Here is a 25848-nt window from a genome sequence, read left to right on the forward strand (position 1 = left end):
TAAGTTAAGGCATTTAATCTTCCAATAATCCTACGCAATAGATACTACCATTCTGCAGATGAAAGAACTAAAGCACATTCCCCAGTGGGTTAAGCACCAGAGCTGAGATTCAAACCCAGGGAGTCTGGTTTCGGTGGCTGTGCCTTTAGCCATGACACCACAGTGTGTCACACAGGAATTTACATTGCTCCACTGGACACTGAACTGCTTATCCAGAGCTTCTGCATTAAAATTGTTCCTGCCCTGCTTTTCCCAAGATCAATGAATAGGACTGTCCTTAAAACACTCTTCGGGTGGTCCACATTCCCCCAAACAAAACAACAACTTACTCAAAGCCGTATTCTAATATATTTGTAATTTTGAAATGTTAGCTTCCTTTTCTTCTTCTTTCCCTTTAACTATTACCCGTCACGGTTTCACAAATCTTAGAACTGAGTTTCTCTTAGGGCACGCTATTAAATAACACATTTATAAGTGTTCTAAACAAGATTATTAATTTTAAAAGTGTTTACACTTATCCAATCTTATCCTAATTAAATAATTTATGTGAAGTGCCTAATACAGTGGCTAGCGGAGTTCACTATAAATATTAATTTCTTCATTTACTCCAATCACCATATAAAGTAGGTTGGACAGGCTCTATTAATCAGATTTGACAGATGAAGAAACTGAACTACAAAGAGGTCCTATTGCTCAGCAGTTCGTTAAGATCCCCTCCAACATGAGGTCTCTTGATTCATGAGGTCTCCTGGTTCACATTAGTGCATATTAATCAAAGCTTGCAGTTCTTTGGGTGTATACAGTATTTCTTCCTAGAGAAGGAGTTGGATCGCCCTGCTTGGGCTGTGCTTGACCTGACTGCTGATCTGGAGGAAATAAGGGAGGTAGAGACAAACCTAAGGACAAACATCATTTTGAGGCTCTGGTTGCTGGTGGCGTCTTTGCAGTGTCTGCAGGCAAGAGAGACCACTGTCGGGACTTCCCTGGCCGTCCAGCGGTTAAGACGCTGCACTTCCACTGCAGGGGGCGCGGGTTTGATCCCTGGTCGAGGAACTAAGATCCTGCGTGCCACTTGGCAAGGCCCAAAAATTTAAAAACAGCAAACCAACAAAACCCCCCCAGAAAACCCCACTGTCCTCTAGGAAGAGGGAGGGCACTGCTTCTGGGGTTCAAGGTCCTCAGGTCTGTCCATTCAAATATCCCTATCCCATGTCTCAAGGTCTACCGCTTCCTTTTCTGGGCCCTGACACTGATATCAGAGAATATTAAGGCTGTGTTTGTTCTTCTTGGTAACCGTGCTGTACTCACAATTAAACCCCAAGACTGAATTTCAGCTGTCTTCCTGTAGCCGTGGGAAGGACGGGGACATCTCCACGCTGCTGCGGAAGAATTCCCAGTTTCACAGCACTCCTTGAGGTTGATAGTTGGCTAACCAAGTCTGACATTTTCTTTTCCTTTAACAAGACTTCTAAAGACCAGCAACCAAAGTCAGCCAATTCTACATTCCTTATAATTAACATTGGCCATATTTTTTCATGAGTTGCGACTACATAAATCAATGCTTCATCTTCCATCTTCATCATTCCAATTCACTTCTGGTGAAAATCTCAGTAACTGTGATACTGCTGCATGCCGGGGGTTAAGATCACCCCACTTACCAACATTAATGGGATACTTACCACTATCCAATTGGTCCAATACTGGACTCCATCTGGCATGTCTGTTTGTAGAGCTGCTTGTGGTACCAAGTGTCTTAGCCTGGGTTCCCAAAGTAGCAAGGTTCAGAGAAGTACTTGCATGCATGAGTTTATTTTGGAATATGATTCCAAGGAAAAAGAATGTGGTCTGGGAAGAGTAAAACAAGGAAGGAGGACAATCCAATTCAAGGGTGTTTTATTGAGCAGATCACTGCTGATCAGCTTTATTTTTCTGGGGACCATCTAAGGATTAATGTAGAATCAGCCACTTGAGGGTGACGTGGTGAATATTTTTCTACTGGTTCTCATCCCCTAGTAGGTAAGTGTTGCCCCTGGGAGTTTATGTGTTAAAATTTCTCACTATGATTGTGGATTTATATATTTCTCCTTGTAGATGTATCAATTTTTGCTTCATGTGTTTTGAAGTCATAAGTAGAATCTAGAATTAGAATATTTTGCTGGTAATTTGGACTTTTTATCATTAGAAAGTGACCTTCTTAGTAATGCTTTTTGTCTTAAATTCTATTTTATGTGATAATACCTACCATGGGATAACTTAATTCCATTATTTCAATCTATTGGTATTCATAAGTTGGACTTTTAAAAATTTAGTTTCACAATTCTTATCTTTTAATTGGAGCATTTATTCCATTTACATTTGATCTTAAAGATATATTTTGATTTAAAGCCACTCTTATTAAATGTGTTTCCTGTCTGTCTTGCCTATGTCCCTCCACCCCCTGGATTTTTGTCTTTTTCAATCATTCCATTTTGGACTCACTATTAGTTGAAAGTAATACATTTTTATCTTTTTAGTGGTCCCATAAAGCAAAACATGCATTGCTGACATATCAGAGTCTAGTGTGAAGTAATACCTTTACTCTCTTCTCAGATGATGTGAGGACTTTAGTACACTTGAACTTCATTTACCTGCTTTGTGATTTGTATGCTAGCACTGCAGTGGATTTTAGTTCTCTCTAAATATTAACTGCACAAGACGTTTACCACTTTCTTTGGTCTCCAATCATTCCTGCATCACTAAACTTCGATCAACTTGAAGATTATCACTAGAATTTCCTTTGTGCAGGTTTATTGGTGATAAACTGTGATTTTATCATCTGAAAATGTCTTTATTTCTTCTTCATAAATATTTTTGTTAAGTGTAGAATTCTGTCTTTTTTTTTTTTTGGCTGCCCCGCGCGGCTTGCAGGATTTCAGTTCCCCTACGAGGGACTGAACCCAGGCCCCAGCAGCGAAAGCCCAGAGTCCTAACCACTGGACCGCCAGGGAATTCCAACTTTGGCATTCTTTTAGTCCATTTCATCACTGTCTTTTGGCTTCTCCTATTGCTACTGAGAAGTTTATTTCTCACTTTTTTAAAGGTAAGTGCTCCCACCCACCCCCTTTTTTCTTTTGGTCAGCTTTTAAGATTTTTCTCATTGTCTTTAGTTTTCTACAATTTCAGTATGTTGTGGATTTCCATTTATTTATCTTGCTTGACATGTGTACGGTCTGCTTGAATCTGTGGACTAATGATTCTCTCCATTTCTGGAAAATTCTCAGGTATTACGCCATACAAATTTGACTCCTCCCTCTGGGACTCCAATGAAACACACCGCAGGTCTTCTCACTGTATTCCTTCAGACACTTACTCTCTTCTGTTTATTCCCCACCTCCCATCTGTTTGTCTTTCCGACCCTCATTCTGTATGTTTCCTTCTAATCTATCTTCTCAGTCACCAACTCTCTTAAACTGTGTCTAATCTGCTGCTAAACCCCTCCAATGAATTCTAGAATTCTATTTAGAACATAGTTCACTTGTTTTTTGGAGTCTGATAATGCTAATAATGAAGTCTCTGTGGGTCTGTTTTTGTGTTTCTGATTGTATGCAGTACATTGTAATTGCAAATTTATTTGTAGAAATAATTTGATGCATAAGAGGATTTTTGTTTGCTTCTTGTAGACACCTGGGGTACTTACAAATTTCAAGATTTTTTGTGTTCTCAATGACCCATGTGACATGAAGCCTGGCTAAATAGATTGATGAGTGGCTTAATTCTGGTTCCCTCTGGTTCCTAGGATATTAACCTTTTGAGTTCCAGACCAAAATGGGGATTTATAGGAAGGTTCCCACCTGGGCAAGTCCTAAACATGGACTTTGTACCCATAGCCCCAAAGTGCCATGAATATGCAGCTGTGACTCTTGGCTTCCTCCCTAGTTTGGCAAATTGGAGACAAAAGTGATTGTGGGGAATTCCCTGGTGGTCCATTGGTTAGGAAACCGTGCTTCCACTGCAGGGGGTGCCGGTTCCATCCTTGGTTGGGGGAACTAAGATCCCACATACCGCGCAGCGTGGCCAAAAAAAAAGAAAAAAGCAGTTGTGGATGCTGGGTTTATCATTCTAAGCTTGTACCTTTTCCTAGCTCTCAGCTGGAAATTCTTCACTATATTATTAGTTCTTTTTTGACTTAAAGAATTATTTTGGTCCAGGTTGTTGGTTGTCTTCTGTGGGAAGATTGTTATAAGTCAGAGTTTTCCATTTACCAGAAGGAGAAAATCTTTCTATTATTATTATCTCCTCCCAGGGCCCATAATGGTTAAAATTCTTTGATAGGATAAAGAACTGTTCTCTATTCTAATAATACATCGAAACATTCCTCTTTGATGTTGAGAGTCACAAAGAGAAACGAAAGGAGATTTTATCTTATTTATTTATTTTGGCTGCACAGCACGCGGGATCTGAGTTCCCCAACCAGGGATCGAACCGGTGTTCCCTACAGTGGAAGCATGGAGTCCTAACCACTGGACCACCAGGGAAGTCCAAAAGGAGATTTTTAGACTCACCTTGTTTTGCCTTTTTTTTTTTTTTTTTAAATTTATTTATTTATTTATTTATGGCTGTGTTGGGTCTTCGTTTCTGTGCGAGGGCTTTCTCAAGTTGCAGTGAGCGGGGGCCACTCTTCATCGCGGTGCGCGGGCCTCTCACTATCGCGGCCTCTCTTGTTGCGGGGCACAGGCTCCAGATGCGCAGGCTCAGTAATTGTGGTTCACGGGCCCAGTTGCTCCGGGGCATGTGGGATCTTCCCGGACCAGGGCTCGAACCCGTGTCCCCTGCATTGGCAGGCAGATTCTCAACCACTGCGCCACCAGGGAAGCCCTTGTTTTGCCTTCTTTATCGTCATAATAAAATAGCCAAAGCTGTGACTTGAATAAAGCATTATGGTTAACAAATATTTTCCAATAAAAATGGTAATCCTTAAACCAACTCCTGGACTTTATTAACACTACCCCCCTTCTTTGCTATGGATAGGTCACACTTCTTGACCTTATTTATATAAATGCTGTTTCCAGCTCTTTTTCAAATTGTTACCCCTAAGTCTTCTTGGGTACAAACACAAGTTCCTCTGTCCATATATCATCTGACTTAAGATGTTCAACACCGTTGTGCGGCATTATAGTACTCATTTTATAGACATGGAAAGTGAGGCTTAAAGAAGCAGACTGCTCTAATACGAGCTCCTGGATCCAAATCCAGTGTTCTTCACACCCTGCCATTTTACCTGTTCACTTTGGGCAAGTCATTTCAAGGCCATCCCTCCTCCTTATTTTCTTAGAGTAAAATGTGAAGGTGAGACAATACAACCACTACAGTCCCCCCTCCTGTTCTGACACCTTCTGGAAAAGACTGGGGCTTGTTTAGCTGGTGGACTTTTGCAGCAGTTACATAAGAAGTCTCAGGGAGAAAAGTGGGCTGGACACTCTCTTTCGGTGGTTGGAATTCTAATCGAAACCTCCTCTCTCTGCTCTGCTGAGGACCACCCTCATATCTTTTGGAGTAATGATGGTTTAACCATTTGCATGTGTTCCACTACACCCATTTGCGGAATATTTTGACATTTTTTGACGGAGAATAGTATCTACACATCCAGATAATTACAGCAGCATATGGAGAGGCTTGTGAGTGAGGCGTATGATGAGGCTAATAAATTTCATGTCTTAGAAGCATAAGCTTTTCTTAAGACAAGAAACAAATGAAGCTCTGCAGAGTGAAATCCTCTTCATCCTTAAAGAAAAATCACGCATGTTCTCACTTGAGGATGTAGTGGAAAGAGTATCTGGAATCAGGAATTCTGGATTTAGTTAAAAGTCCTCTGCTATTAAGTAGCTTTGTGACTTTGAGTAAGTCACAGATTTATTTGGATTTTAATTTCCTCCATTGAAAACTGAGGATGAAATGAGATGTCGCAGATGCTTAGTAAACTCATGAATTACTCTTCAAATGTAAATTATCATCTTTTTGTAACATCAATCTAGACACTGAATAGATTAGTGATGGGGGTGAGGGGGTGGGAGGGGTAGCCAGGGATGCAGGTTTGCTCATCTCCAAAGGAAGGAAAGGAAAGAGGTAGAGAGAAGAAATGAACATCTCAGGGCACTTCTTTTGCTTCCTATAGTATATTTACCTTTGATATCCAGGTTTCCGACTGCCTGGTCATCGGAACACAGTAAAATATTGGGAAAAAAAATGGAGATTTAAGCCAGATGGAACTGGTCCAACCCCTATCTGTGCCACATGTTGTGTGAGTGAGAAAACTGCCTAACTTCTCCGAGACTGTCTCTGTATCTATAAAATGGGGATAGCCTTTTAGGGTAATCGTGAAGATTTCCTGAGAAACCTTATGAAAAAGTACCTAACAGTGTTTTGGACATTGTAGATGCTCAATAAATTCAACTTCCATTCTCTCTTTTATAGAGGGGAATTGCTGCATTTACAAATTTAATTGTGTTAACCTTTTATTGAGTGTTCATTGAGGCCCATCAACGGAATTACATACGGAAGGGGAAAACAAGTAGAAAACCTCCATAGAACTTTCTGCTCTGTGATAATTATCTGGGGGAAGTAATGTGCCAATTAGACTAAAACAAGAGGGAAGCTCAAATATTATCTGAGTGATTTTGAAAACTGTGCTATACAATAAAATAATAATATACATTAGGTAACACAGCTTCCAATTCATGCCATTCCATGTTTCATTGATTCTCATCATCCTCTAGAACTCAAATGGAGAACACGCTTCCTTTCAAGGATATGATTTGCTGTGTAAAAGGAAAAAAAAAAGCAGGCTAAACGATGTATCACTGGCCTTCTTCCTGCCAGCTTTCAAATTATCCCCATTTAACCTCAGAACAATCCAAAGAGCAGCATCCTTCAGCTGAAATTTCAGCTTAAATGTTTCTATAGCTTCCCAGCTGAACTGTCATTTGTATGCCTTTTAAAAATTAATTATTAAAACCATTTCCATTAGTCTTTTGCTTGGCGTTCATGCAGTCATTTTTCTTGTGCTGTTTAACAAGTGACAAACCACCATCATTAGCTATAAATACACAGCACCAGATATGGAGAGAAGGCATATGACTCATGCTGGACTGTTCCCTAGGGCTAACCCGGTGATGACTGTATTCTGGGAAGTGGTGTCAGGTCCACTCTTAATCTACACGCAAATTCCAAAGCAGCTGGCCCTATGAGGAGAATTCTCTTGTCAGTTCCTTCTACTCCCCTGCTTGGTTCAAGGTGCTGGGATGCTTCATTCACTTGGTCTGTTGGTAAATTCCTTCTTCTACCTGTCTGTACTCCTGGCTGTCCGTCCGCCCATCCATCCATCCATCCATCCAGTAAACATTATTCATTACCTTACCAACCACGTGCTAACACAGGAGGCCGAAGAGCAAATAAAAATGTGTTCCTGCCCTCAAAAAGAACACACCTGCAGGGGGCCTTCCCCGGTGGTCCAGTGGTTAAGACTCCGCCTTCCACTGCAGGGGGCACGGATTCCATCCCGGTTGGGGAACTAAGATCCCATATGCCACGGGATGTGGCCAAAAATTAAAAAAACAAAAAAACAAAAAAGCAAAAAAAACACACCTGAAATGTGGGAGAGTTGGACAAATAAATGAACTGTTACAGTGTAGTAACTTCTATGATAGAGGAACGAAGTGAATGGTCTAGATGCCCGGACAAGGATATCAGGGAAGACTTCTAGGAAAAGATCGTATCAAGGATGAGTAAATGCCATTAAAATAGATTCAGGAGGGTGGGGGAGCACTCTCAGTAGAACAGCATATGCAAAGGCACAGGACTGCAAAACAGAAGGACACTCTGGAGAAGCGGACATGGTTAAGAATGGCTGGATTGGAGAGTTCGTTGAGGCCAGTGGCCAAAGAGGAGGAGAGTAAGGAAGGTGGCCTTACACTAATGGCGGTCAAGTCGTGCCCTTCCCATGCTGCGAGGGACGACTGGGGAAGCAGCCTAGCAGGTGGGCTCACAGGCGTGTGCCTTATGTTGGGCTTTGGTAAGGGATTTCTTTTTAAAGAATATGTTCCGTTAGAAGAAATATTTGAAAACCACTGGTCTAGATAATGAAGCGTCTGTGCTAAGTCAAGGAGTATGATCCTTCTCCTCCAATGTTCAGAAGCTTGAGTGACAGAGACGGTCTCGTTTCTGTCTCATTCCCCACAGGGCAGTGAATCTCAGCAGGAATGGGTCTCAACAGAAGTTTAGATCAGGGCTTCCCTGGTGGCCCAGTGGTTAAGAATCCGCCTGCTAATGCAGGGGACACGGGTTTGAGCCCTGGTCCGGGAAGATCCCACATGCCGCGGAGCAACTAAGTCCGTGCGCCACAAATACCGAGCCTGCGTGACAAAACTACTGAAGCCCACGTGCCTAGAGCCTGTGCTCCGCAACAAGAGAAGCCACCGCAATGAGAAGCCCACCCACCACAAGGAAGAGTAGCCCCCGCTCACCGCAACTAGAGAAAGCCCGCACGCAACAACAAAGAGCCAACGCAGCCAAAAATAAATTAATTAATTAAATTAAAAAAAAAAAAGTTTAGATCATGAAAAACCTATGGGCTGTTTTTAACAACACAAACTACAAGAAGTGAAATCTGACAAAACTGGCTGGTGGAAAAAACAAACAAACAAAAACAACAAAAATAAAGAAAGCTGGCGGGTAGAATATGGGTTAAAATGTTACAAAGCACTGCTGGACAGGTAAACACAGTGCAGGATACACTGTAGGTGAAGGAATCTACTCATTTGGTAACTCACATACTCTCCTGACTCTGGTAACCAGCAGAGAACACGCAGGGTGGGGGAAGTTACCATCTATACTTTCATTAATCTGGTCATTAAAAACCTAAAAATTGAGCAGTTACAACACTCACAGTGCCTTATGTCCAAAGTGAGGTTTCCCTTGGCTCCAGATACCACTTTTACTTGGAAAGTCGGGCTACCAGAACATGATTTAGTTCTCTTTAAAAGTCATTGCCAAACAAAATGAAAAATATATAGATACCTATTTTATAAGCCTTTTTAGAAAATAAATTTATTTATTTTAGGCTGCGTTGGGTCTTCATTGCGGTGCGTGGGCTTCTCATTGCAGTGGCTTCTCTTGTTGCGGAGCACAGGCTCTAGGCGCATGGGCTTCAGTAGTTGTGGCATGCGGGCTCAGTAGTTGTGGCACGTGGGCTCAGTAGTTGTGGCTTGCAGGCTCTAGAGCACAGGCTCAGTAGTTGTGGCGCACGGGTTTAGTTGCTCCGTGGCATGTGAGATCTTCCCAGACCAGGGCTCGAACCCGTGTCCCCTGCACTGGCAGGCAGGTTCTTAACCACTGCACCACCAGGGAAGCCCCCCATAAGCCTTTTAAAGTTAGGGGGGAAAGCGTTTAAAACCATATTAGAGCACGTTATGATAAACGCCCTATTATCATCTTTGCAGTAGGAATGATGTCAGTGCTGCTGGAACATGAAACTCAACATCTACATCAAACTTCATATATTTCAAAGTATTCATATATTGGTTATTTTACATTCATGACCCAAAAGGTAGGACATGTGACTGAGGCTCAATACACTCATATAATAAATGCATATAATCAGTGACTCATGCTAAGGGAAAAGGTATAGTATCCAGGTCTACTGAATTCTACCCCAGTGTTTCCAAACCCCAACCCCTGTCCACCCCACATCAATAACTACTTTATAAAGGATTTTTTAAAAGGTACAAACTTTCTGTTATGAGATAAATAAGTACTGGGGATGCAATGTACAGTGTATAGCTAACACTGCTGTATGGTATATTTGAAAGTTGCTAAGACTGTAGATCCTAAAAGTTCTCAAGGAAAAAGCTTGTTTTTTTTTGTTTTTTGTATTTATAGGATATGATGGATGTTAACTAAACTTACTGTCGTTATCATTTCACAGTATATGTAAGTCAAGTCATTATGCCGTACATCTTAAGCTTATACAGTGCCGGACGTCAATTATACCTCAATAAAACTGGAAGAAAAAATAAATTAAAAAATAAAATGACAGACTTAAGCAAACACTCAAGTCAGTTGCCATCTGCAAAATGTTTACATGGTTCTCTGATGTGGTGTGTTTACAAAATTATGAGAGTTACAGCATAGGCTCTATCCTGACCTTGAGGCTGGGCCTTGTTCTTGACTTCTGGAAGTGAGAAGAATCTTCCGTCATTCCTCCCTGCTGCCTCAGTAACTCTCCCATTTACCCACGCCTATTTCTTGTCCTGGAAACAACTGACCGCAGAGGCAGCACACCTTGTGAGTGTTCTCGTCCCAAAGACGCACACTGTTGGGCTCAACTAGGTAGGGAACCCAGTGAGTGGTCACCATAGTTACCACTTTCCCTTGCTGACAGTGTTCATTCTTCTTCACCTTCCTATTTCCAGCTATCCTCCAGGGCCACCTAAAAGTCCTACCTGTTTCGAGAAACCTCTCCTAACTGCTCCCCTGCCCACACTAGTGTCTTTCACTTATCTCCTCTACTACTGTTTCCCTTCCCCAGACTATTTAACTTTTGGATCCTAGCTTTCTTGTAGGTTGTTTTGTTCTTTTCTCTGTTTAAAATTAATTTATTTATTTTTTAGCTGCATTGGGTCTTCATTGCTGTGCGTGGGATTTCTCTAGTTGCAGCAAGCAGGGGCTACTCTTCGTTGTGGTGCATGGGCTTCTCATTGTGGTGGCTTCTCTTGTTGTGGAGCATGGGCTCTAGGCGCGTAGTTTTCAGTAGTTGTCGCACGTAGGCTCAGTAGTTGTGGCTCGCGGGCTCTAGAGCGCCGGCTCAGTAGTTGCGGCGCACGGGCTTAGTTGCTCCACGGCATGTGGGATCTTCCTGGACCAGGGCTCGAACCCGTGTCCCCTGCGTTGGCAGGTGGATTCTTAACCACTGCGCCACCAGGGAAGTCCTCGTAGGTTGCTTTTCGAAATGTGTTTTGAAGCCAGAAACAATGGGTTCAAATGCTAGCTCTGGATCCATTCGATTTTGAGTTAACTTCTCTGGGCCTCAGTTTCCATGTGAGAAACAAGGATAATACCTCATCAGGCAAATATGAGGACAATTAATATACCAAGTTCTTGGTTCCCCCCCTCCACACATAGTAGGTGCTCAATAAATGTTGAATTGAAAAGAAGGGCATAAGCTGTGTCTTAGTCTTCTTTCATCTCTCATGTAACCTGGTATGGACTACAAAGACAGAGCTAGATGAATGTTAATCACTTTGCCTTATTCACAGCTGACAGCTCACCTCTGGTCTCAGGAAACCAAGAAAGCATGTTTTTTTTTTTTCCCCCTTCACAATTATAATTAGCCCACATGAATGTCATCACAGCCAGGGTGATGGTAATACTTTTTTATACGACTCATTTACATAGTATTTTGACATTTATAAAAGGTTTCTTTTTTTTAACATTTATTATCTCATTTGATTCTCCCAGTAACTCCCTGAATGTTGGTAGGGAAGGTATCATTAAATTTTATATACTAGAAATCTGAATTCAGTGTGGTTCACATTAGTACCACTTTACCCTAATTTACAGTTTACAAAGCATTTAAAAAACCATTTTCTTATTTGATGATTACTTAAGATCCTAATAGTACTTAACTTTTTAATACCCTTAAAATCTTCTAGATATCACTGGACACTAAACTTGGCATGATCACTATGACTGCTTCAAAGAGGAAATTTTTCTTTTAAGAAATACAAATTAGGTATATTTCCTCCATTGTAAAGGGTGGATTTAGCAGCTCACCACCAGCATAAAGGAAATTAACCCCTGAGAAGACAATGCTTATAGATTGACAAAATTGAAAAGAGAACTTGATATATCTCTGGAATGTATACCATAGCCCTTATGTCTTTATGAGAATCAATTTTCAAGTTTCCACAGTTCAAAATAACTGACCCTGCCACCACTAACATACTTCCTACAGAACCGCCTCTTTAAACAAACAAGAATTCAGCATGACCTTGGGCAATTCACCTACCAAGACCTGTTTCTTAACTGAGAACTGGAGGAATTTGAAGCAGCTGAGGTCTTTAGCACAATCATTCTATAATTCCAAGCTGATTTGTGGAAATAAGCCAAAAAAAATTAGTAAAATAAAACCTTTTCATTTGTTTTACGAGACCTATTTTTCCCCCTTGAATCTCTCTTTTTAAGAATGAAAATCTGACAAATAACTCTTATCTTCCATTCCATTTTTTCCCCAGAGCTCACAACTATCTTAAAGTTCGAGATATCCTCCTTAGTGTTTTTTTTAGGTTTTACATATACATTTACCCATAACAATAGCTTTACTTACATAAATAGTATCATACTGTTTTTTTTTAAATTAATTAATTAATTAATTTATTTATTTTTGGCTGTGTTGGGTCTTCGTTTCTGTGCGAGGGCTTTCTCTAGTTGCGGCAAGCGGGGGCCACTCTTCATCGCGGTGCGCGGGCCTCTCACTATCGCGGCCTCTCTTGTTGCGGAGCACAGGCCCCAGACGCGCAGGCTCAGTAGTTGTGGCTCACGGGCCTAGTCGCTCCGCGGCATGTGGGATCTTCCCAGACCAGGGCTCAAACCCGTGTCCCCTGCATTAGCAGGCAGATTCTCAACCACTGCGCCACCAGGGAAGCCCGTATCATACTGTTTTATCCTTCTATTACTTTTTTCACTTAAAACAGTTTGAGCTTTATTTATATCGCTATTCATCCATTTTAACTGATATGATTTCAATGTATGAAAATAACATAGGCTACTTATTTCCTACATTTCTGCATGAGTTGGTAGAAGTTTTCTGTAAAGGCCAGATAGAAAATATTTTAAGCTTCGCAGGACACGTATGGTCCATACTGCATATATTTTTAAAATTAATTAATTAATTAATTAATTTTTGGCTGTGTTGGGTCTTCGTTGCTGCGCGCGGGCTTCCTCTAGTTGCAGTGAGCGGGGGCTACTCTTTGTTGTGGTGTGTGTGTTTCTCATTGTGGTGGCTTCTCTTGCTGAGGAGCACGGGCTCTAGGCCAGCGGGCTTCAGTAGTTGTGGCTCGCGGGCTCTAGAGCACAGGCTCAGTAGTTGTGGTGCACAGGCTTAGTTGCTCTGTGGCATGTGGGATCTTCCAGGACCAGGGCTTGAACCCGTGTCCCCTGCATTGGCAGGCAGATTCTTAACCACTGCACCACCAGGGAAGTCCCTGCATATTAGTTTTGTAAAAAGGAATCCTTTAATTAATGTTGTGTCAAGGTCTCCAAGACCACCCTCTAGTTCAATGACTCACAGAAGTCAGAAAAGTGGTTATGCTGACAGATACAATTTATAGCAAAAAGGTACAGTTTAAAATCAGCGAATGTAAAAGGCACATAGGGAAGAGTCCAGGAGACCAGGCACAAGCTTCCAGGTGTCCTCTCTGGAGATGCATGGACAGACAGCAGTTAATTCTCCCAGAAATGACGTGGACAACACATATAGACTCTTGTGAACTAGGGAAACTCACCTGAGACTTCATGCCCAGGGCTTTCAGTGAGGGTCAGGTCTCACAGTCATGGAGCATCCACGTGGCTGACCTTAGTTATTCAGTTTCCAGCTCCTCCAGAGATCAAACTGATCCTGCGTACTGCAATGCCCCCACCAGAAATCACTGTTAGCATAATCTATCTGATGTGGCTCAAGGCCCCAGGTAAACACAGGCACTCATAGAAGGCAGGATATACCAAGAGCTTAAAGGTTATCTCCCAGGGACTTGGTCAAGGGGCAGACTTATCTTTGGAATGTGCAGGGTTTGAGTAAGCCAGACTTGCTAAGTCCTTCACTGCACACCTGTAAAACCATTCTTAGCTTACAGGCCATAGACTTGATTTGACTGGAGACTCTAGTGCTAGGGTCATGTAAGTTACTTTTTTTCCCCCCTGTTACTTCATACATTGCTGTAAGAAACATCCCTATGGATGTCTTAGTGTATAAATACACAACATATTGTGGGACTAATGACATAGGTAACTTCTCTCAGAAATAAAAACATGAAATTAGAAATATGTGACTCTCTTTAAAAAGGAAATCAATCTATAATGTTTATCACTTGGACTTAAAAATTATGTATTTAGGGCTTCCCTGGTGGCACAGTGGTTAAGAATCTGCCTGCCAATGCAGGGGACACGGGTTCGAGCCCTGGTCCAGGAAGATCCCACATGCCGCGGAGCAACTAAGCCCGTGCACCACAACTACTGAGCCTGCACTCTGGAGCCCGTGAGCCACAACTACTGACCCTGCGTGCCCCAACTACTGAAGCCCACGTGCCTAGAGCCCGTGCTCTGCAACAAGAGAAGACACCACAATGAGAAGCCCGTGCACCGCAACGAAGAGTAGCCCCTGCTCACCGCAACTGGAGAAAGTCCGCGCACAGCAACGGAGACCTAGTGCAGCCAAAAAAAATAAACAAATAAAAATAAATAAATAAATTTATAAAAAAATTAAAAATAAAAAGAAATAAAATAAAAATTAGGTATTTAGATGTAGGACTATAAAATCTCAGCCTTTCTTAATAAGGAAAGTGAATTTACAACTAGTGAACTAAATATAAAATCTGTGTTAGACACTAACAGATTAAAGCAAAGGTCTTAAAGAGATATTAAATTTGAGTATACATATTTTATCACAAGCAACATGTTGCTCTGTTGTGTTTTTCTGCTATTACATATGAAGGAACTTCTTTTGTCAAATTAATTTGTACACATATTTTCTCTTAATCTGAACTGCAACCTTCGTCTGAATGAATGTCAAAGTTATGCAATGTCTTACGTAATTGTGTAAAGTCAAAGCATGACCAATGTAGGAGACACTGGTAGCTCACAAACTGTATTTATTGTTAATATCTTCAAAGGTAGCTGGATTTAAAACAAAATATTAGACTTTTTTTCTATCAAGAGCTATTTTTTTTTTAATCAATGAAAACATCAGTGTGGTTTCCCAGATTTTGGAAAAAGCACTTCAATCTTCTATTTCCCTGCTACAAATGTCTATAACAAGCTTCAAGTGTTCAATAATTTCTAAACCTAAGTATGATGCAGAACTTTAGTGTTGTAAAAAGACTTACATGTGGAACTGTTGTTGTAAGCAATGTGTAATTTCAATTTTACTAAAGTAATGAAAAAAAAGTTGTGGCTTGCGGGCTCTAGAGCGCAGGCTCAGTAGTTGTGGTGCGCGGGCTTAGTTGCTCCGCGGTATGTGGGATCTTCTCAGACCAGGGCTCGAACCCGTGTCCCCTGCATTGGCAGGCGGATTCTTAACCACTGCGCCACCAGTGAAGACCCTAAATAGACTGTTTTGAGTGGAAAGGAGCACTACTTATTCTTGCATATTGGTCTTACATCCCCAAACCCTCAACTTTCATATTAGTTATAATACTTTGTAATTTCCCTTGAACTTTCAAATAATTTTCTTGCCCACTAACAGTAATTGTTTCTTACTTTCCAATCCATATGCCTATTTCTTCTTTTAATCTTACTGCACTGGCCAAGATCTCAGTGCAATGTGAAACAGATGCACAATAGCCATCCTTGTCCTATTGCTGACTTTAAAGGAACATCTCTAAAGTTATACCATTAACTCGTCATGTTAAACATGGGTTTTTAGTTATCGTTTATCATACTAAGGAAGCTTCGGTCTATTCATAATCTACCAAGAGGATGTTTCATTTGGTTGATTTTTAAAATGAGTGTTGCATTTTGTTGTTTCCTCCTGCATTCATTGAGATGATAGTATGGTTTTTCTCTTTAATCTATTAATGTGGCATATTATATGAAAAGATTTTCCAATGCATACCATTCTCCCATTTTGGCAATAAATTTTACTTTGTCACAATGAGTGAATTTTAATTGGTGAATCTGAAATGCTAATATTCAGGCTAGTTCAGCCATGTTCATAAGAGACTGAAGTATAGTATTTTTTTACTCACATATCCCATTTGACTTTAGTATCACAGTTGAGCTTCCCCCATCCTTCCCCCTTTCTAAAAATTCTCTACTGCAATATTTATAAGGATTGTTTCTTAAAGGTTTAACAGACCACATCATAAGCCATTTAGATCTGGTGGATTACTTGGGAGTAGATTTTTAAAAAGATTCAGATTTAGTGTTATTTTATATACACACAACGATCCTCATTTAAAAAATAACTAAAATTTCAAATTTATCCACATAAATTCACAAGTTTTGTCATTAAAAAATCTAGAACTATATCCTTATTCATATCTTATTTCTTTTATGATATTGTCTTTTTTATTGAAGAAAAAAACTTTTGCCAGGGTAGTGATAACCTCTATCTGATCCTATCACCATAGATTAGCTTAAAATCTTTTTCCCTTTATGCTTCTACGTGCTTTAATTGTTGCCAGCCCCAAATCATTAAGATATTCTCCTATGTTTTCTTTATTTCTCCTTTCACATTTAGACTATATTCCATATGGAACTGATTTTTCTGCCTTGTGTCTGGAAGGGGTCTAGATATTTTTTTTTTTTTCTCATATGGATATCTGACTCTGCACTATTTATTGAAAAGACCATCTTTTCACCCATTGCAATGATGTCCCTTGGTCATAAATCAGATCATCTATATTTGTGGATTTGTGCCTAGGCTTTCTGTTACATTGGTCTACTTATCTATCCTTATGCCAACCAACTTTACAGTCATAATTATAACTATAGCTTTATAACAGGTCTTAATATCTGTTGGTGAAATATTTTCAGTTTTGTTGTTGTTTGTTTACCTTGGATAGTCTTGTCCTTTGCATTTCTGTCAGCTGGTTGATTTCTCAACATCCTGCTGGGATTTTGGTAACTGTGAAGTTAGATAACAAGCCAAACATTTATATCTTTTCAAATTTCTCTCAATATTATGATTTTCTTTCAAAAATTTATTTTTAGGTATTTGATATTTTACGCTAGGGTAAACTGTATCATTTTAACAACTTCTATTTCTTTGTTTCTGACATCAATTGGTCTTTGTATATTGACTTTGTACCCAGCGACCTTGATAAATTATTCTGCTCATAGATTCCTTTGAATTTTCTATGCACAATAGCAGTTGTCTATAAATAGTGTTATTTCCTCCTTTCAAAACCTATGCTGTTATTTCAGGCCTCATTTCACTGGCTAGGATCTCAAATATAATGTTAAACAATAGCGGTTATTATTGCTATTAGACTTCAATGAACCAAACTTTTCGCTTTGTTGACTTTCTCTGTTGTACGCTATTTATTTCATTGACCTTAAATCTTTTATTTTTCATTCTTCTTCTTTTTCTAGCTTCCTGAAAATAGTTTAGGTCATTGATTTTCAACCTTTTTTCTTTTCTAATATACACACTTAAGGCTATAAATTTCCCTACATACACTGCTTTAGCTGAAACAAGTTTTAGTATCTTTGTTACTGTTCACTTCAACATATTTTAAAATGTTTTTTTTTGACCCAGACACTGTTTTCAAATGTATTACTTAATTTCCAAGCAGTTGGGGTTTCTTTAGCCATCTTTTTGTTACTGGTTTCTAGCTTAATTCCAGTGTTAGGGAATACAGAATGAAGGCTTTTGTTCTTTCACAATTTGTAGAGGTTTGTGTTATGACTCAGCATAGGGTCAACTTTGGTAGATGATTCATGTTTACTTGAAGAAACTGAATTATGCCTTTTTGATCAAGTGTTCTGCATACATAAATTAGTTGAAGTTTAGTAATGGTATTGTTAAGATCTTCTGTATTCCGATTTTTTTTTTTTTTTTTTTTTTTTTGCTTTTGGTCTGAGTATTCTATCAGCTATTGCAGAAGCTGTGCAAAAGTTACTAACTATAATTAGGGATTTACTTATTTCCCCTCTCCTGTCACTTTTGCTTTATATATTTTACATTTGTCCTAGGAACAAACACATTTAGGATTGTGTGGTTTGTGTGCATTAATTCCTTTACCACTTTAAAATGTCCTTTTTATCTCTAGAGATGCTTCTTGCCTTAAATCTCTGTGCCCGATAAAACTATAGTTACACTGTTTCCATTTGGTTGTTTTATGTGATCTTAGAGTTGTGTCTCTTGTAAGAAGTGTGTAGTGGGATATTGATTCAGCTGATAATTTTTCAACTTTAATTCAAGTAATGAATCACTTTACGTGTTTGGGTTTATATTTTGCAACTTAAAAATCTGACCTACCTACCTGTTTTATGTTCCCTTTTCCATTCTTGCCTTCTTATATTTTATCCTCTATTAAAGTGTTAGATACACATTCTATTGTTCTTTAGTGCTCAACTCAAGATTATAACATGCCTCCTTGACTTTACAGTCTAATAACAGTATTAATTTTATCACTTACCAATTGCTAGAACCTGATAGCACTAACTCCATTTACTCTCCCTGTGTCTTTTGTTATTATATGATGCATTTTAATTCTACAGATATTTTAAATCCCACAGTTTTAGTTATATTTACATTTACACATCTACCATTTCCATTGCTTTTCATTTATTCCCTCATTTCTAGATTTCATCTGGGGTCATTTTGCATCCGCCTGAAGAATATCCTTTAACATTTCTTCCAGTGTATGCCTACTGGTAAATTCTTATTTTTCCTGGAAAGTCTTTATTTTGTCATATTTGCAGTGTGTCTTGCCCTTGCCTCTTCTTTTTTTTAAAGTTTTTTTTTTTTTTAACTTTGGGTTTATTTATTTATTTATGGCTGTGTTGGGTCTCCGTTTCTGTGCGAGGGCTTTCTCTAGTTGCGGCAAGTGGGGGCCACTCTTCATCGCGGTGCGTGGGCCTCTCATTATCGCGGCCTCTCTTGTTGCAGAGCACAGACTCCAGACGCGCAGGCTCAGTAATTGTGGCTCACGGGCCTAGTCGCTCCGTGGCATGTGGGATCTTCCTAGACCAGGGCTCGAACCCGTGTCCCCTGCATTGGCAGGCAGATTCTCAACCACTGCGCCACCAGGGAAGCCCCCTCTTCTTTCTTATCTGGAATGTGAGCACCGCAGCTGCCATCTCTTCACGAGGACGGAAACCACGCACTAAAGATGGTGGGTCATAAGTAAAGAACAGAAAAAGCCTGGAGCCCCACTGATCTTGTGGAGCTACTGTACTGGACACCTGGACAGCCAACATGTGAAAAAAAAGTAAACCCTAACAGTTTAAGCACCGTTGTTACTTTGGTTCTGTTACAAGACAAATATCATTCCTGATACAATGTCTTTGATCAATTCTGGAAGCTTCTTAGCCACTTATCTCTTCCAATGTAGCTGTTAAGATATCTGTAATTTACAGTTAAATAATCCAGCATTTGTGGCACGAGTCACTCATGTAAAGTTGTCACATAGGTCCTGCTAGTATTCTGACCAAGAAAGTACCATCCAGGATGATCAGCTCACACTCTAATTAGAGAATCCATAATCCAGAGGCAACTTGCCTAGGTACTGTTGTCTGTCTCTTGACCAACATATAATGCTTTGCTAATTTACATACTAAAGGTCAGAAATTTATATTGGTGAAATTAGTGGCCTGTTAACTAGAATGATGAACTTCAAAAATTGGCCCCTGATGGTTAAAGGTTTTCAAGATTATGTGGATTGGCTAAAAGTGGAGTTGCACACCCACCCTGCAAGAACAGGACGAAGAATCCAGCTTGGTCTGTAGCCCTTACCCTTTGGGAAGAGGTCCTAATATAATCCCCTGAAAGGTCCTCAGTGTCCAGCCATGAACACAGGTTTTGTTAAGGGTAACAGAATTCTGCTTCTTGAAGGGAACTTTCAGGCAAGGTGGTTAGAGCATCTCAAAGGGCAGATAACAACTTCCTTAAGCCTGCAGAACAGGCAGTAAGTTTTTTTTTTTTTTTTTTGCTTACTTAATATCTGTATTGGTGACAGAAGTTGGTGAGAAACTGCCTTCATTATAACCTGGCTGTTAGGGGGCGATCTGGGGGCAGGAGTGTGTTTGGGGTGGGTGGGTATTCAGTGGGTACTATTATCTACCAAGGGTTGTACACGAATACATTGCCTTAGGTCAGTTCATAATTGCCTCACCCCCCGTTCTATTTCCTCCTGCTTAAAACTCCTAAAATATATATGTACACTGGATCTTACTTGTGTGAATCTTTCATTTTTTTCCCATCTCTTTTATGCTGTATTCTAGCTTATTCCTGTCGTTTCAAAAATTATCAAGTGTCTGAAATATATAATAGTAAATTTCTTCCCAGTGACATTAGAAGAGAGGCCCCAAGAGGGCAGAAATTTGTTTTATTCATTGCTTTACCACCAGCACCTTACTGTGCCCTGCACATTAAGGAGGTGGTCACAATAATTTTTAAGCTAAGCTTGGATACTGTGAGAGCAAGACTGTAACGGACATTTCAGCTCTTTGTCATGGAAATCTTCCTTTCCCTCCACCTAGTCTTAGGTTCAGAAGCTGCTTTGCAGCCCCCAGGCTGCTGTGCAGAGCTCTGCGCCCCCCTTCCTGAGGCTGCAGTACCTTCTAGGGTCTTGGCTTCCTGCAGAGGTCTCAGTCTCACCCTCCCTGAATTGTCAGGTCATGTCTCACTGTTAAAAGTCCAAGAGTTCCCTGGTGAGGCTCTCAGCCAAGATGATAATCCTGCAGGTCAGAGTTGCTTTCAGTGCCTCCGTTTACTACTTTGGCTTTGTTTTCTCTTCACTTCTGGCAGTTGGTATTTCCTTTCTTTTCTTTTGCAGTCAGCTGCGTGTATATGTTATGTTTTATTTGGCATCTTTCTGAGTTTGGAGCTATGGGATGGTGGTGGTAGCAAGGTTTATGCGAATTCAGTCTGCCATGCCACCAAGATTCCTGGAAACAAACTATGTGAGAAGGTAAAACAATAAACCACCATTTTAAGCCACTGATTTGCAGTTTTCTATTACACTGCAGTAAAATTCAATCACTAATTGATGCACTTTGAAAAGCAGAACAAATGAAGAAAACACAAACAGAGCTGGAAGAAAATGTTTATTTCGTAAAAAGGTATGAAGGTAGAAAACCAGTAAGAACAGGGAAAAGAGAACTTACAAGTGGGGGATTTTGAGTCAACTGGGAAGTGATTTGGACAAAACTTTCATAGGCAACAGAGCTTCATATACCATAACGACTACACTGAAAGGCATCTAATAACCAGCCAATTTTATCTGTATCAGTAGTACTAAGAATAATTCTCTCTACACTTCCACTTTTTCTAAGGAAAATGTAATCAGTGAAGACCTAGTTGGCTTTAATGTTTTCAGTATGTGTCTCGAGTTATCAAAAATTAACTGTAGGAGAGTAGGATGAAGTAGAGACCTGCATTTTTGTGTTGAGAAGATATTAACCTTTAATTGTGCAACTTAATTCTTGGGTATGCCTTTGCTGTTTGATTTTTGTTTATTCTTACCTACAACATTAGCATGATGGAAGTATAATTACTTGGTCACCACTTAACATTTCAGTTCTGTTTTTCAACATGTAACTAAGGGTACAATTAATTTAAACACTTTTAACAGTAAACAATTGTGTACATGGTAAAATAAGTTGGCTTTTTTCAAATTAAAAGGGTACAGTATCAACTGAAACTAACTCCACTCAAGAAATAATTGAGTGTCTTCTATTAAGCAGGCATAGTGCTGGTACTGCATGAATATTACCTCCTATTAATCATTCTAAGAACTTTAGAAAAGACTTGTGAAACCAGAGCACTACCAGAGGACTAACTGTAACCCTTCACACCCTGTGGTCTATTTTTCTTGCTGTTACAAGTAACATGAAGTACTCCCACTTTGTAGAGCCAGAGAGATAAAATCATTGATCACTGTCATATGGCTAGAAAGTAGCAGATGCTATAACATGAACCCAAGGCCTTGATTCCAAGATCAACTCTTTTATACTGCCATTATGATGCCTTTATACAATTATTTAGTGGACAGTTTTCTCCACCTGGCAGTCATTTTCTTACTTTTTTTATAAGGAAAACACTGTGAAGAAGCAAAGTAAAAAACTGATTTAATCCTTGGCAGTACAGTGGCAATTAAATAGCTGTTAAAAAAAAAAAGTGTTTTGAGAACATGCCCAGGATTTTTGAGAACATTTCTACTAGACACCTTTGCTCCAAGCTTATCTTCCATTGAGAGAAGGAGGGGACCGTATTTAAAAACAAGAATAGGGACTTACCTGGTGGCCCAGTGGTTAAGACTCTGCGCTCCCAATGCAGGGGGCCCGGGTTCGATCCCTGGTCCAGGAACTAGATCCTGCATGCCGCAACTAAAAAAAAAAAAAAAAATTAATAATAATAATAAAAATAAAATAAAAACAAGAATAAAATTTTCTTCTTTCAACAAAATTTATCATGTCAGACACTGAATTTATGAAGACAAACTTGTTTCTGTCTTCAAGGGGCTCATAATTTAAAAGGAGAACTACACATGTAAATAAATTAGTGATAATTTTAGTACCAGTGATAGTGCTAAACTAGAAGATAGTAAAAGACATATTTATGACACAAAGAGAAGAACCCTCTCTCCATTTTACCTGGAAGGTCCAAGATCCAGGTAATACTAAGACATTTGAACTGAGTTTTGAAGAGTGAGTTATTTCCTGAGGGCTTAGTAATGTGCCAGATAGTGTGCTAAGTGATTATCTGGATTATCTAATTAAATTATCACTGCAATTTAGGAGATAGGTAACCCCATTTTACAGATGAATCCAGGTGGTTTAACCTAGAACTCAATCTGCTAAATATTGTGAGCTACTGACATACACAAACAGATCACTGGAGTCACAGAGATAAAGGGACTTATAAAACTGTAATGTTCTCATTTACATACAAGGCATATGAAGTGAGTATGCTTCAGGAATTAGCCAAAGGTCACATAATAAAGATAGAGATAATCTCTTATTCTCTCAAGGGCTTGTCCATTGTATGATCACGTTTCCCTGAAAATGTTATTCTCTTCCTGCTTTTCCCTTTAACTCCTTCAAACTCTCCATCACCGAAAGCCACCTCAAACCACATGCCAACTTACCAAAGGGCGAGGTCATTAAATGAGTGCAGCACAAGGACACACGGTTTGATAGGGTTAGCCTGTATTTAAAACAAGATATTTACTGTAAATGTCAGTGTTTTATAAGCAATGATCTGAAAAGACTGAGAAACAAGTAAAACAGGTTTGCCAGCTTTTATGAACACTGCTTCTTACATACTCAACCTATTACATACGAAAATAAATACAAGGTATGAATTCAAATCCCAGATATCCTGAAAACTTCAGAAAAGACTGGTACTCTGGTCTACCGAGAGCTCTACCTACAACTGTACAGTACACATTCCTGTATGGCATGGCTACATCAAGTTTTCTAAGCACTTGGATTAGTTTTCCTAATGTCAGCCCTCGGAGCCTTCTACCTGCCCTGTCTGAGCTGCCTGGGATCTGTTCAATCGTTTTTTTAAACATAAGTAAACAGTACAAACTGTTCATTGTTTAGTTTGAAACGAAGACTTTAAATGCTTACGTGGAAACAAAAAGCTGAAATAACTTCCTTAGGGTCATAATAAAACTCTATCATTATTCTATTTTATAACTTACTTTTTGCTCTTATTAATCTGTTTTGGATATCTTTTCATATTAAAAATGCAGATCAACATTTTTACCTTTAATGCATACGTAAATTTTCTTAAAATATATTCTATAAATGGAATCTTTGAAATAAAAGATATTTTAAAAAATAAACTTTTTATATATATTTCCAAAACTCCAGCTAGAATTTTCCTACTTACAGTGTATCACGAGCACTAATTTCTTTTCATCTTTAATAACACTGAATATTATAATTTTTTAGATTTTTTGCTAATTTTACACAAAAAATATTATCTGCCCAGTTATGTCTTTGATTACTAAAGAGACTGAAAATTATTCATTTGTCTATTTTTAAAATTTTTCTTCCATAAATTTTGTTCGTCTCTTCTATCAATGCTTCTATTAACATGTTTGCACTTTTCCTAATAAATTATAATGATATCAGATTTTTTAAAAAAACTATCATTCTTATTATATGTGCAGTTTTAAAAACATACTTTAAAGGTTCAAGGTGGACGACTATTAAGACTTTGAAAAAAAAAAAAAAACAGACTGACTGGAATTCTAATGTAGATGACTCTGCTCATGGCTAGTGCGCATGAGCACAGTAAACCTGTTGTGGTTTAGGTTTAACACACAGATGGAGAGAATGGATATGCAACATTCTCGGTACTACTGCGTTTATTTCCCACCTTAAAGTGAAGACCCAATTAAATCCTATTGATTCTACAACAGTAACAATATGAAAATTGACAGGAGCCAAAGAATATCAGCAAACTTATTAATAAGAAAAGGACAAAAGTGAGCATTTATTTGGTAGCACAGCATACACTGGTTCTGAAAGGTATGAAAATTAGAATCACACACTTAATCACACACCTTTAAAAAATTATAGATGTTCCTTTCTAGATTGACTGTATATTTGAGGGTAGATCTCTCCCATGCATTTATTTCTTTAATCTCCACAAATGCCTGAGACCCACAGCCTGCATATATGAACCACTTATGGTACCCAGGACACTTGCTCTGAGGTCAGGGATCTCCATCACTTTAACTGCTCTGTGATTATAAGCAACTTAACTTTCCTGAGCCCCAGTTTCCTGAACTGTAAAGTATACTAATAACACTTACCCTAAACCTAAAGGGCTGCTGCAAGGGTTAGATGAGAACATTACGAAAGTAATAAGTACCTGTACCGTAATAGGTGTTCCATATACACGGTGGTATTTATGAATACTCAGACAGTAATAATGACAGATGTATTAAAATGAGTGACAAACTCAGGGGAACACCCAAGGTCTAAGGACTGTTAACGCAAAGATGAAGAACTGATAGAACAGACTTTCCTTTTTATATGAGTTTTATGATTTAAAAAAATTGATCAGAATAAATGTCTTAAAAGAAATCTTTGGGTAACTAAAAATAAAATTTGAAATGATGAGGGCTCCTTAATTGCGGCTCCAGGGTTCCTTAGTTGTGGCTCGCCAGCTCCCTAGTTGCGGCACATGGGCTCCTTAGCTGCGGCATGCATGTGGGATCTAGTTCCCTGACCAGGGATCGAACCTGGGCCCCCTGCATGGGGAGCACAGAGTCTTAACCACTGCGCCACCAGGGAAGTCCCCAGCATAATGTATTTATAATACTGAGGGTAGAATGGGCCTTCCTAAGACAACAAAACCCAGAAGTTACCAAAAATTACATAATGATTTAAAATAAAGTTTTAAAAAGCATATGACAGATTAGGAGGAAGTATCTGCAACACATTTAATAACTTAGAAAGAAAAAAAAAAATCCAAAATACATACAGTTCCTAAAAAACAATAAGAACAAATTAACAAACCAAAAGAAATATGGGCAAAGGACATGAACATACAATCAAAAAAATAAAAATGAAAGAAAGAAAACCAATGAAAATGTGAAAAGATATTAGCTTCACTCTTAGACAAGGGAATGAAAATAAAAACAGATTCTTCTTTGCAACCATCAGATCAGCAAAAATGAACATGAATGGTAATGCTTTGGGGCAAGGATGTGAGGAAACAGGCACTCTCTTACATGGCTAGCGAAAGTATAAACTGGCACAGACTCCTTGGAGAATAATTTTGCAGTATCTGTAAGTATTTTAAATAGACATGTTCCTTGACACAGCAATTATACCTTTACAAATGGTTTTGTAGAAATAATCACACAAAATATGAATCAAAATATTCTGTATTTTGCAAGACTGCCTAAA

The 25848-nt window shown here is 39.2% G+C and overlaps 1 protein-coding gene across 13 annotated transcripts in view; it reads right to left on the bottom strand.

The window, feature by feature from the left end:
- Positions 1 to 25848, bottom strand: part of ZFAT (zinc finger and AT-hook domain containing) — a 452145-nt gene that overhangs the window by 390276 nt on the left and 36021 nt on the right. For 11 of the 13 annotated variants that reach the window (XR_009697705.1, XM_061172121.1, XM_061172116.1 and 8 more), the window contains 5 exons: positions 23064 to 23122; positions 22213 to 22302; positions 16803 to 16873; positions 14416 to 14451; positions 13536 to 13655 (listed from right to left, as the gene is read on the bottom strand). The gene's annotated coding sequence lies outside the window, so the exon portion shown is untranslated. The remainder of the gene's footprint in view (positions 1 to 13535; positions 13656 to 14415; positions 14452 to 16802; positions 16874 to 22212; positions 22303 to 23063; positions 23123 to 25848) is intronic. The other 2 variants (XM_061172111.1, XM_061172112.1) reach the window with 2 other exon arrangements.

The sequence above is a fragment of the Eubalaena glacialis genome, chromosome 17, assembly GCF_028564815.1.
Source record: "Eubalaena glacialis isolate mEubGla1 chromosome 17, mEubGla1.1.hap2.+ XY, whole genome shotgun sequence".
Classification (NCBI taxonomy): domain Eukaryota; kingdom Metazoa; phylum Chordata; class Mammalia; order Artiodactyla; family Balaenidae; genus Eubalaena; species Eubalaena glacialis.